Here is an 11,448-nt window from a genome sequence, read left to right on the forward strand (position 1 = left end):
CTCAACCTTCTGTTCTGTATTCCAGAAGATTCTGTTTTCCAGTAATAAACACCACACACACACACACACACACACACACACACACCAGCAACACAGAAAATGGAGAATAAGACAAACTTGTATAGTCACTCAATTTCTTTATTCTTCCTCTCTTCATGACTCAAAACTGTAGATAGTCTAGTTCATGTAATTGGCCTAAAATAATTAAAGGAATGATGTATTTTGAATGGTGTATCATCAGTTTTCAACAGAATCCAATAGAGAAAGATCACCAATCAGAGTTCAGATACTATCTCCCTTTCTCTCCCTTTCTCTCCCTTTCTCCCTGGAGTAGAGATATTTATTATTTTCTGTTTTCCATGAAATGGTTATTCACTCTACTGTAATATCTCATGTAACCCTTGAGACAATCCCATTGGGTAGGTAATATTTTTATCCCCATGTTATGGATGGGGAAACCAAGACCTGGAAAGGCAAAGTAACTCCTCAGAGATTGCTGAAAAAAGAAGTCGTCCACTGCTATACTGAACTACACTGCCTCCAACTATATAATACTGGAAAGCCATGCCACACTTTCATTGCTGTTTACGTTCTGTAAAATGGGCCTATCTCCCAGGGATAATGTGAGAATGAATAAGGTAATAGGCTTATTAAGTGCGACAAAGAAAGGATGTGTTTGACTATCAGCTATTAATTTTTTAAATATTTTTTTTATTTTTTTGAAATTTATTTGTTTTGAGAGAGAGAGAGAACAAGTGGGTGAGGAGCAGAGAAAGAGAGAGAGAGACAGAGAGAGAGAGAGAGACAGAGAGAGAGAATCCGAAGCAGGCTCCACACTGTCAGCGCAGAGTCCTATGTGGGGCTTGAACTCAGGGACCGCAACATCCTGACCTGAGCTGAAATCAAGAGTCAGACACTCAACCGACTCAGCCACCCAGGTGCCCCTGAAATATTTTAGATGTTACCCTCCTTTTCCACAACACATCAAATGCTACATTGTATAAGCTTATTATTTTCTGTTTTATTCTTTTTGCATGTCTGATCCTTAAAGAATTATTTTTATGCTCTTTCCCTCAAAGTGGTCATGCATTCCTTGTTCCTCTTGACATTCAATGGAACTACTAAAAAATTATTTTATTTTTCCTGTGTGACCCTAAAAGGCAGATGTTCTGGAGCCACCAGAGATTGGTGGAAAGAGAGTTGAGTTCTAGCGCTGGCTCTGGGGCCCCTCACTGTGATCCCGGCAGTCACTGAATCCTGCTTTTACATCTGATTGGGTTGAGTTTGATCAGAGACTCTAATTTTTCTCATTGTGGTATAGGATGGATGATTTTAACATTCACAGACCCAGATTTGGGTGAAACCCATTAATATTTCACAAGGATGAAAAACAATATGACTGAACACATTTTTTTTCTAATTGAAACAACTATAATAATTAGCAGCATGTTGGTTATCTTTCTCACCCTGTCATAGATAAGACAGACTGAGAGTTATGAGTAAGCCAAGGCGAGCAGTCTGTAATCCCACCTCTTTACTCCTAATCAGGACAGCACTTCAGAATCCAAGTGAGTAAGCATGATGGGCTTGTCATGGGAATTACCTACAATCTTATCTATTTTTTGAAATGAATCATTTCATAATAATAATAATAATAATAATAATAATAAACCACTTCCAATTGGCAACATATTATTATTAATGATTAATTATTGGCAATAGCACTCATACCTGATCACCACTCTTTGGTTGAGAACCACAGGACTAGCTGATTTTCAGATATCTTCCAACACAAACATCTCATTTATGGTCTTGGAACTTTTATCCAGTAGAGCTTCACAGTGGTCTTTCTGGATTCTCTGCTTTGAAGATGAGTTACGTGGCACAATTTCTTCTAAGTTCTGTCTAGTTTGCTGATCTGGAAACAACGACAACTAAAAAACATGTAGCGATTCTTTGGAAAAAAAAACAACACGTAAGAACAGTCTTGAGAAGAAACTAAAATTGCCAACTGAAACATTTCTTCTCCAGAATCCTGAAAGGCATGGAAAATGTCAGTTTGCCTGGTGCCTGCTGGCTTCTAAAGATTCCTGTCATCTGAAGCAAAGATGGCATCAGCCCTGGAATGGAGGAATTAATCGAACTCACTGACTCTTAGGTGTCCAAATCCTTCAAATGGGAAATCTTTTAGGTCTAAGCTGTCTACTTTTATTTTTACATTCAGCATTTCTCCTCACTTACTTATTTATTCCCTTTGGGATTCTTAAAAGACTGCCTAGGGAATTTTTAGAAAATGGTTTAATCTCCATAAGGACGATGCAATATTTGTGTTACAATTTCCCTTTTAAACATTAGAATCACTTAATATTTACCCTGTTTATCCTGGCACAAGGTCTTCAAAAACAGGATATTCTCCTTAAGTCCCATTTTAGTTATAATGTGGCAAATCACAAGCAATCTTTTCTAATTTTTTTATATGGAAGTCTTGGAATTTCCACAGCATATGTTCCGAGCCAAAAAAAATAGAGATTGAAAGCAGGGAATTTTTGAATTCAGCTGATTTATTTCACATAACTTTTTGCATTTGCTTAACAGGGCTGTGAATCTTGAGTGTGATTTGGAAATGGAAAGTTTTATGAAATCAGAGGAAACAATGGTAAAAATAGTTTACGTCTGACGATACCAATCTCAGGAAAAGGTGATGTCTAAGTTACTTACAAGACTTTCCTGGACAGCTACTGGTACAGGAAGACCAAAAAAGGGCTGGGGTTGAGCTGAATTGAGACTGTCTTGAAAGTCGGCAGTGTGCTAGGGCAAAAAGAACGAGAAACATAAAATTAGGAAACTTCTAGCCCTCAATATCAAGATTACCATTTTCTGACCACTACCTCCTTATTTTTTTTCCAATTTATTTACTATAATCCCAAGTTAATAGTTCTTTGACTCTGTTCTTATTGTATGATGTTCCAGACTCACCCTCACTTCCTGTGCCCCTCTTTTGAGCCATTGTCCTAACCTGGCAAACTCCCAACTTTGGTTTATCCAGCATTATGCCTTGCAGAACCTTGCACTCCTCTAGCTAAACCTGGCTGGGGCAAAACCAATGACTTCCTAAGATATTTATTTCATGCCATTTTCTATATCTCAGGCCGCTAACAACATTTAAGATATGTATATACTGAAGAAAGGGGAAAGGAGAGGAGAAGTTTCTGAAAGAAACTCACCATCCTCTTGTTCAAACACTTTGTACTTCTACCCGGTGTTTCCTTTGCTTCCCTGTCTTCCTTCTTCTAATCCATTTGCCCTTCACGTGTCTTTGTCTCATTACTCTAGAATGGAAACTCCATGGGGCGCTTAAGTGACTCAGTCGGTTAAGCTACCAACCTCGGCTCAGGGCAGGATCTTACCACTTGTGAGTTCAAGCCCCGTGTCAGGTTCTGTGCTGACAGCTTGGAGCCTAGAGCCTGCTTTAGATCCTGTGTCTCCCTCTCCCTCTCCCTTCCCCCACTCACACTATGTCTCTCTCTCTCTCTCTCTCTCTCTCTCTCTCTCTCTCAAAAATAAACATTAAAAAAAATTAGAATGGAAACTCCATGAAAGTAGGCCTAATGTTTGCTTTGTCCCCACTGTATCCCTGAGCACCTAGAACAGTGCTTGGAATGTAGGAGACACTCAATAAATATTCATTTTGTCACTGACCTTAGCTGTGGAGGGAGATAGACATATCCATGCCCAGGGGTTCAAATAGAAACACTGGGGAATAGGGGCGCCTGGGTGGCGCAGTCGGTTGAGCGTCCGACTTCAGCCAGGTCACGATCTCGCGGTCGGGAGTTCGAGCCCCGCGTCAGGCTCTGGGCTGATGGCTCAGAGCCTGGAGCCTGTTTCTGATTCTGTGTCTCCCTCTCTCTATGCCCCTCCCCTGTTCATGCTCTGTCTCTCTCTGTCCCAAAAATAAATAAACGTTGAAAAAAAAAAATTAAAAAAAAAAAAAAAAGAAACACTGGGGAATAAATAAATCCTAGAGCCCAGAGCCTCAGGCAACCACAGAAAGTCTGTCTAAAGCATAAACACACACACACACACACGCACGCACACACACACACGCGCACACACACACATAATAGGAATGACCTAAAGCCACGAAGTAAGATTTCCATGAAGATCCTGCAAAGGAATATGTGACTTGCAAGATGGCCAGTGTTGGTTTGCTTAGAGTCATAATGCCTGACTAGCAGGTGTTTGGCTGATTTGTCCACAGTTCTTTGGCTGGTTATTATTAGCCCAGAAATCATAATGATGATGAGGAAGGACTTTAAGGCCATCTATCCTGCTCCATTCTTCTCTGCAGTGAAAAAACTTGGACCTTAAAAGTTAAGATTCTTGTCCCAGGTTGCCCTTTTATTTATAAAATAGAAGAACCCCAGTATCTCTCCTCCTGACTACTTTTTTCTTCATGCTACCCTGCAAATGTCAAAATATCTCTCTAAACAGTTTAACAATGCAATGTTGAGTTCTTGAAATGGAACTGGGTTCCAAAGGAAAATTTTTATGTGTTGTTTATTAAAATCGGAATTTTAATTTAGCACAGAAATTTAAAATATTTTAAAGGGAGATTTCCAAAGGTGTTATGCTTTGGGGGGGGGGGGAGGTATCCATGCTCTAGTCAAATGGCAGAAATATCTTCTTTTATTTGTTTTCCATACAAAACTCTGATCTTGGTCAATTATGAGATCATTCCAAATTAAATAATTAACTAATAGACCTAACACATTTTGGTTTAGAGTGACTTTCTCTTATGGTATTTGCCTCTTTTATCTTTCCCATGTGTTTATTTGTCCCTATTTACCACAATCTCATAAAAGGTCCTCTCCAAGTCTCCCCTTACAATGTAAACAGATGTTTTGCAATCATTCTGGAATGAGAGGATCCGTGAATATTTTCATCTCCTCATTCCTTAGTGTTGCCCATGTTGCAAGTGAAGAATGGAGTTGGATTTGTTTGGGACCAGGAGGTATGGCGACCACGAGGCTGATCTCACAGGCTGGCTGCCAAGGAAATCCCCCTTAGGGCTGACTGGAGGCAGCTAGAAGAACATGGGTGGAGAGTGTGCTTTGATGCTCAGGGGCACCCTTAATTTTATTTTCTAAGCTCTGACAAGAGGCAAAGGGAATTCCTTTTTTGGAGTTAGATCTTGGGCTTCTAAGAGAGAATCTGGACAAGGGGCTCCCATACTGTCTGCTCATTCCTCTCTTTCTTGTACACTGGCAGCAGATGCCAAATGCTCAGCATAAGTTGTTCCAGTGTTCAAGCTTCAAAAATGGTCCTGAAAGTGGTATTGAGAAGCTTGTACTCATCAGCTTGAGAAGTGGGTTCAGTCCCCTGGATCACCTGTCATATGCATTATGTCAAACTGGAGTTAGACTCATGAGCTTCTGGGTCCCCTAAGTGACAGCATCAATGGGAAGGTACGTTTCTCAACCAACACCGAGACTGAGACACCTTGGTGTAGTGCACTGAGTAGTGAACTGTGAATGAGGAGATCTGGGTTTAAGACCCAGTTCACTGTCTGCGTGATCTTGCCCAACTAAACTTCTCTGAGCCTCAGTTTTCAGCTCAACACCATAAAGATAAAAACAGCCACCTCACCCCTCTCATAGGGCTGCTGTGAGGCTCACAGACAATAATCTCAAAACACTTTGGAAAACTCTTTAGGGAAAGAGTTACACAAATATGAAGGGTTATTAATAACAGAATGAAATGTCCTGAATTATTGCCTCAATAGTTATCTGTGATAACGCCCAGCAGCTCAGAAAGCATGCGCTCGTTTGCTATCACTTCACAGGCACTTGGGGCACTCAGAGCATCAGACCCAGTAATACGTAAAAATAGGCAAGACTCCTACCCCCACAGTGTTAAAACCCATTGAGAAAGCAAAGCTCGTGCTGGAAATAGCAAGCAATGGAACAAATACAAAGCAAGGTGTTTAAGAGGGCCAGAGATGGGGATTAGCAGAGAGTAGGGGAGGGTCATCCCAAACAGGAGAACTGGAATACACAAAGGCATCTTTGTCCACATGAAATGTGAACTTGAAAACATGTGATAGTCAAAGCATAAATGATAAAAATTCTGAACTGTTTAATTTACAAAATGGAAAGGAGAAATCATTTTTATGGTCAGTCTTTTTCCTACTATTATTTTATGTAATAATTCAGTGCTAGATTAGCAATTCAGTCAGTCACTCATATCAGGTGCATGTGTATTATTAAATAGATATTTTTTACTCCTAATGATGAGTAATATTTTTCTCAAAATTCCAGAAAGTTACAATAAACTCATGGTGAAATAGGCTTTTAACCAACGATTCTTCATGTAGTTTGCTTTCCAGAAAATTTCAAACTTCTATCGGCTTGCTAAAATACAATTTATTTCCTAATTATAGATAAGTCACAAGTTGAACTTTGTGAAGCTGTGAACTATGTGAACTGTGCAGTTCTTCTCCTACAGGAACTGAGTCTGTGTCTTCTTTTATGTGTTTTCATGGCTAGCACAGTGTCTGTGTAGTAGCTCCTCAGGAAACACTTATAAATCGAACTGAATTAGGAAATTGTGACAGACACTGCTAGCCACCTACTCATTATCCATTCTTCCCTTTTTCTTATGAACAGTGTCCTGATTTGTTTGGGGGCAACTAGGTTGTATTCAGTTAAAATATTCAATCTCCCACCTTTCCAATGAGCTGTAAGAGAAAGCCACCACCTGGAACTTATTGAAAGCTCTTTATTTATTATTTTTTTAATGTTTACTTATTTGAAAGAGAGCGTGCAAGTAGAGGAGGGAAGAGGGTAGGGGGGAGAGAGGACCTCAAGCAGGCTCTGTGGTGTCAGCAAAAAGCCTGATGTGGGGCTCGATCTCACAAACTGTGAGAGCATGACCTGAGCCAAGATCAAGAGTCGGATGCTTAACCAACTGAGCCACCAGGGACCCCTGAAAGCTCTTTAATAGGGGATAAACTCCACTGGCTTTGTCCTTTTCCCCTTCATTTTTCTCTTATTTTCCTGCTTGAAATACAGATGTCATGTTTGCAGATGGAGCAGCCATCTTAGGATCAGGAGGATTGTCCACATGCCAAGAATGACAGAACCAGCAATTAGAATCAGTCTTGGTCTTTGATGTTTTCTTCAGTGTTGAACTGCATTGCCTTGCACCTCACGCTAGTTTTGCCACTGTAAAAGATTTCTGTTACATAGAGCCAAATGGAATAATAAACATAGATCCTTTGATTCTTTTTTTTTTTATTTATTTTTTTAAATGTTTATTTATTTTTGAGACAGAGACAGAGCATGAACAGGGGAGGGGCAGAGAGAGAGGGAGACACAGAATCTGAAATGGGCTCCAGGCTCTGAGCTGTCAGCACAGAGCCCGACGCGGGGCTCGAACTCACAGACCGTGAGATCATGACCTGAGCGGAAGTCGGACGCTTAACCGACTGAGCCACCCAGGCGCCCCTGGATCCTTTGATTCTTAAAGCGGGGAGAAGTTGACATGATAGAATGTACTGAAGTACTTTGTCACTTTCCCAATCCCATTCTGATGTGCCCTCCAAAAAACGAATTGCTCTTTCTCTCACCTGGGTGAGAATTACTGTCATAATGAGCCGCTGTTATTACTGGGAATGTCACTTCCCTCAGATGTGTTAGGTCACCTCCAGGGAGGATCATAATAATTTGCCTACTTGAAAGTCGTGAAAGGGTTGGAGTTGCTACAAACTCAGTAATTATTAAATAGGCTGAGAAAAATATGCCTGAAGCGTCTCAGAGTCCAATGAGAGAAGCTACAGAAGATGCTTTAAATTTTCATATGGACGATAGGGGATTGATGAAATTAGGCTAGAAAGGATGGATTGTACTGCCTACAATTAAAGAATCCTAACAGTGGAAGGCACCTTAGTGGCCATCCAATTGGATACCTTATATGAGGCAAAACTTGACCTCTGCCATGTTGTTAGATGTCATCCAACCTTGCTTGACCACTTCTAATGACGAAGAGTTGGTGAATTCATGAGGTGACCCTTTTCATTGTTGAAAAGATTTAATAACTGGAAAGCCCTTTTTTTACAGTGAGCTCAGTATGGCTGTATCTTAATGTTTTTACATATATATGGCACTTTATATATTTAAAGAGTTTTCACATGATCACATTTAATTTGATAGTCATAAAAATCATGTGAATCACTTGAAATGGTACTGTTACCCCTATTTGAGCATGTGTAAGTGAGTGCAGAGAGGCTACCTATACTTATGCAAGGTTTTACAATTCCTGAGTAGAGTAGCTGGATTTGAACTCAGGACTATTGGGTTGTGAGTCAAGTTATTTCTCAAATTGTTATTGTTTTTCCACTTGGTATTGTTTTACTGAGCCCCTAAAGGTCACTATGTTAAGTGCTGAAACTCTCATGGGGAAAAGACACACGTATTCCTAGTCCTCCCCAAACCAATGGGGGCTACTTCTAGCCCCTAGGTATAACACAGAGTAACAAGTGTATTCTTTCCTCTGCATGTCAGTCATTCAGTTATTACATAGCGTCACAGGCATCTCTTATCCAAACAAAACATACCGTTCCTTCAACAGCTCCTACTAGACCAAGGGTTTTGGAGCTGTCTACCATCTTCATCACTTTTCTCTGGACACTCTCTACGTTTTGTCTCTATCATAAGAAATGGTATCCTGAATCAGATACCTCTGCTCCCAGTATGACCTTGGATTGCCTCAGGTGATTAGAAAGTTGAATGCTGTGAGTACAGCTTGAGCTTGTTGCATCTATTTTGGTTTCTCATGGTCAATGTTAGCTTGTGTTCACTTTATGGATCACTGAAACCACCAGAAAGTCTTCCTGTGGATTATGGTCAGGTCAACTCTCCTCTATCCTGTACTCAAGTATTTGATGTTTTACATCTAAATACTGTATTTTAATGCATTCCCATTGTTTCACTTCACTAGCTCTGAGATCTCCTTTATCTTGATTCTGTCATTTCTAAGGTTAACTATTTTTTCCAGTCTTCTGTCTTGAATAAATTAGATAATCACGTCTTATGATTATTGATAAAAATGTTGAACTGAACAATTTCAAAGACAAAACACAGGAAGATTAGTCCCAATCTGTCAAACATATACTTGCAGCTCTCTTCATTCATTGATTCCACAAAATTTAATGAATTCCTTATCTTGGTCTAGATGTAAGATGAAAAAATAAATAAAACCACCTGAGTTTATAAGTTGGGAAAGATAGACATGTTCACAGATAAATGTAACATGACAGGTGCTCGGCTACCAGAATGCATTAGTGTACAGAGGCTGTAGAAGAGTGCAATCAATTCAACCTGGGAGAAGCAGGTGAAACCTCAAATGGTGTACAACTCAAAGATATAATGAGGGACTTTAGCAAATATTTTGCTGAAAGCACTATAAACTAATTCAATAGATTAGGTATTTCTTCAATGTTCACAACTTGGAATCATATCCAAACTCCAAACTGAAGTTATTTACCATGACTTGGTCTTCGGGATCCCATCTTAGATCCCATCAGTCGCTTGTTTTTGTACTTCAGAGAAATGCATTAAAATTCCTTAATCCCCTTTAGATTTCTTCTGAAGTTAAGCAGACAACATAAATGGTTTGGATCATCTTCTTCCTTGACGTCAACTTTGTAAAGGGCCATTAGGTTACTTGTTTACCAACCAATTTTGCCTGAAGCCACTTTTCCGATCCCTAGATGTTTGGTAGGTGAAGTCACACATATCTCATCACAGCCCCAGAAGAACTTCTCTTACTTCTCCCACTTCTTTTTCTTTCCTTGTCCATTATGACTCTATCCTCATCAGTATCCAGAAGGATGCCCAAAAGCCTCTCCAGCCATGAAGGGACAGGTGTACTTTCCAAACCTCAGTTATAGCCTTTGTTACATAGCACTGGGCTATTGGTTATACACATGCCGAGGAGTCCATGAGCTTGGGGATTTTCTTGTAGAATCCAACTTTTTCTCATGCCATATTTACATATTATTTTTGGCATTTTGAAAGTTTCTTTTCCAAATTTTAATTCATAGTATCTATTATTGTACTTTTGTTGGATCTGCTAAGAGCAAAACCATGCATTAGATGCTGGGAAGGCAGAGGTTGATACAATGATGTACAAGAACTGCTCCCAAGCATTGAAGGAACTGATGGTCCAGTGGAGGAGGTAGACAAGTATGTATATAATACAAGGAAGTGGCTATTCCGGTTTCTTTTTGATTAACAAGCATTTTGCAAAGACTTGAGCTATGTGTGTTCAAGGCTAAAGCAGTCATTTTAAAAATAGCTTAAAAAAATAATTTCACTGGACAGGGTGCTATGGGGTGGGAAGGGCATAAAATTGGTTATCATCACCTCCCATATAATAAAAACAAATTATTTGTCACGTTTTAACTGTGTCTGTGGTCCAGTGCAAGAGATTTACCACTTCGGATGAATTCCATACATTTGCATTTAAGTCTGAGAAGGACTTTCCATTACCAGGCAGTTGAACCAAAGGATTGGGAACTTTTCTGAAACAAGAGGGAAAAATGATTTCTCTTGCTTTTAGTAGTATTCCTTTACTTTCCACTCAAGAAAATCATTTCAGAAAGTTGATATTTGTTGTTGAAAGAATTATTTTATGAGTATTTTATGAATAGAAAGTATAAAACTAAGAAGTAATGCTGTCTCCCTTTTAAAAAATAGCTCACAAGGGGCGCCTGGGTGGCGCAGTCGGTTAAGCGTCCGACTTCAGCCAGGTCACGATCTCGCGGTCCGGGAGTTCGAGCCCCGCATCAGGCTCGGGGCTGATGGCTCAGAGCCTGGAGCCTGTTTCCGATTCTGTGTTTCCCTCTCTCTCTGCCCCTCCCCCGTTCATGCTCTGTCTCTCTCTGTCCCAAAAATAAATAAACGTTGAAAAAAAAAATTAAAAAAAAAAAAAAACCTGAGTATTTCTTGGGGCGCCTGGGTGGCGCAGTCGGTTAAGCGTCCGACTTCAGCCAGGTCACGATCTCGCGGTCCGGGAGTTCGAGCCCCGCATCAGGCTCTGGGCTGATGGCTCAGAGCCTGGAGCCTGTTTCTGATTCTGTGTCTCCCTCTCTCTCTGCCCCTCCCCCGTTCATGCTCTGTCTCTCTCTGTCCCAAAAATAAATGTTGGAAAAAAAAAAATAGCTCACAAAAGATAGGACCTTTTCCTTTTTCTTGTGAGAGAAAAATTAGACCTTACTTTGGAATTTGCAACTACGTCTTAATGGAGAAAAAAATCAGTTCACATGATGTAGTGGTTACTTAGCCACTTCAAAGTCAAGAGTAAAATTTACTATTCTCTCTCTCTCTCTCCCCCTTTCTTTCTGCCTGCTTGTCTATTTCTCCCCTTTCTGTCTCTGTTGCCCTCCCT

At 40.1% G+C, this 11,448-nt stretch overlaps 1 long non-coding RNA gene across 1 annotated transcript; it reads right to left on the reverse strand.

Annotated features, from left to right (window-relative positions):
• Window positions 1–889: 889 nt before the first annotated feature.
• Window positions 890–6,121, reverse strand: LOC123600036. The gene is made up of 3 exons (XR_006713436.1): window positions 4,002–6,121; window positions 2,719–3,753; window positions 890–1,918 (listed from the first exon to the last, which is right to left on the reverse strand). It is a non-coding gene; the product is annotated as an uncharacterized LOC123600036 (long non-coding RNA).
• Window positions 6,122–11,448: the final 5,327 nt, after the last annotated feature.

This window comes from Leopardus geoffroyi, chromosome C1 (genome assembly GCF_018350155.1).
Source record: "Leopardus geoffroyi isolate Oge1 chromosome C1, O.geoffroyi_Oge1_pat1.0, whole genome shotgun sequence".
NCBI lineage: Eukaryota > Metazoa > Chordata > Mammalia > Carnivora > Felidae > Leopardus > Leopardus geoffroyi.